Below are 2,500 nucleotides of genomic sequence, written 5' to 3'. Positions count from 1 at the left end.
TTAGTGGGGTTCTTAAGAAATAAAAGATCTAGGCCTAATTATTGTCTGCACAGGAAGACTACTCAGGAGTAGGTCATTACGCATAGGCCTAATCACCTGTTCGAACAACTTTACATTTATAAAAAGAAAGTATGAGAGGAAAAAAAATTGGATAGCCTTAATCCGATAATTTCTTCATTCATTGCATAGGCTAGGCCTATTCTAATTTTGTACTTCATTTCAAGAATTTAGTCCAGGCTACTTATCAACCGAAGATATGTCACTAAAAATCACACTAATGAAATTGTAAACAAGTTGTTAAACCATACCTGACTTTACGTCCTGAAGAGGTAAATTTAAAGAGGGAACTGCGGGTTTCTTTAACCTGTGATAACTTCTCTGGTAACGTTGTGGTAGCAGTTCATGCTGAAGGTTTCTTTCGTAATCTTCTGTCCGGAAATGGACAGAACGAATCCTGGCCTCCTTAACATTAATGCTATCACTTCTTTGACATGCACTCATCCATACTTTGGACACCTCGGGGTCTTTAGAGAATCTGTGAAAACAAATCCCTTTCTGTCTGGAACTATTAGTGCACCCAAATATGGAACTCACACCCATAATCGTGAACTGCAACAATGCAACTAATGGCTGTCAAAACCAAGACGGAGTGACAAGTGCATCGCCCAGTCGATCGTGCTCCTGTGACGTCACAGAGAGAGGAAATTAGCGATCGGATCCTCGGTGAACACACCTTATGTTATTCCGTCTTGGGCCCTGCAGCCCCCGCCCCCATAATGGATAGACAGAACTTGGTAGTTAGTGTGAAAGAAAAAATTCTGATGTCTAGAATAGCCTAAAACTACTTATTTCAATTATTTTATAAATGCCATTTGAGTGATAGGCCTACTGTGTAAAAATATTAATATTTCCTTGTTAAAGTGGAAAACCCTAGTTATGAAACCTTTACTATGACAGATTCTCTACAAGTTCAAGAGGTAGACCCTTTCCTGTTCATTTATATAATTTATCATTATCCTAAGAGGCAGTTGGTATATTAAAGAATCAGTGACAACATAGAAGTCGCTTAAAAGAAAATGTCGCAGCATCAATTTTTCTGGAAATATCTCTTGTGGTTTCACCTGGTTTAGTTTAATGATCCTCCCTCTTGCTGTCCTGTATAGATACCTGATAACAAATCCGTGAAAATAAATGTTAAGTTTAGAAAGTTTCCAGGTTACTGATACTGGATTTTTTCTGAATATTACAGAGCTTTCAATAAAAAGAATGATAGAACAACATAATGGGCGCGATAATATTACCCCTAATTCTAATACTAATAAAAATTCTCGGTAAATACGATACCTTCCCAAGGGCCAAAAAGAGTGACAGGAGAGGCAGCACTGTTCCAGGACCAGGTGCTCGAGCTAACAGCCCAACTCATGAGTCATGATGAAGCTAGTCAGTCGTTTGGGGTTGCCCGGTGCTTTCTTGTCGCATCAGAGCGCGTTTAAAGTGTTTATTTAAATTTCATTCCTCTGTTCGTGTGTTCTGGTGCTGAATCGAGCACTTATATACAATTACTGAAGTGCACAGATATTTAAAGTGTCCTTGGGAGGAAGCGTTCAAATAAGAATTCATTTACGAATCAAAATCCCGTGGCCAAACAAAGGAGACGATGCCACAGCAGCAAAGTAAGTTCTGTCATTTAAAGGTTTCAAATGACGTTTCTTTAACTGCACCATTCTGGATTTCAGTGAGACAAACTAGGGAGGAGGCTAAGTTGAAAATAAAATGGTTTATTTTAGGAATGTTTAAAATAAATATAGGCGCATATTTTACTTATATAGTCCCAACTAATAAAAGACGATAAGCAACAAGTAACATTTAAGAACCCAGGTAAAATTTTATTTGAAACCATTATAGTATTAAGTTTGAAATAAAAGAGTTTGTACAGGACTATTTCAAGTAAGTATAGATGTATGTTAACTAATATAGTCACAGATAACAATAAACAATAGATAAGGTTGAATTCATAGATGAATTGAAGGTAAAAATTCTACTTGAAAACCATCACATTTTGGACATGGAAACGTTACTTTTCAAGTTTTAATGTGTCTTTGAACTTATTTTTGACGCCCGTTTATTTATTGCTCTGTACAATCCCAGCACCACTCCCAAAAGAGCCATGTTCGGTAAAATATAAACAAAAGACGGTAAATATCTCGGTAATAATAATAAATTTGTAATAGATTTGAGCGTGAGTTTTTTTACTAATGTTTGGGAGAGCTCAGTTTATAAAAACCCCAGTATCAAATAACAGTGTAAACTTAAATAATACGGAATTTGCCATACATTGGGCAGAATAACATACACCCTAATACCACTCTGCAATCCCATACACACAAAAACACTGGTGTATGAGATTAACTTTCATATTTAAGTGGTTTTCTTTCAAGTGTCGAATCTGAGCGAAGACGCTTTGACAGTCTAACAGCCAAAAAGAAACTCAGAGGCTGAA

Source organism: Macrobrachium rosenbergii, chromosome 15, assembly GCF_040412425.1.
Source record: "Macrobrachium rosenbergii isolate ZJJX-2024 chromosome 15, ASM4041242v1, whole genome shotgun sequence".
NCBI lineage: Eukaryota > Metazoa > Arthropoda > Malacostraca > Decapoda > Palaemonidae > Macrobrachium > Macrobrachium rosenbergii.
The sequence above is the reverse complement of the archived record's forward strand: the minus strand, read 5'-3'. Positions refer to the sequence as shown.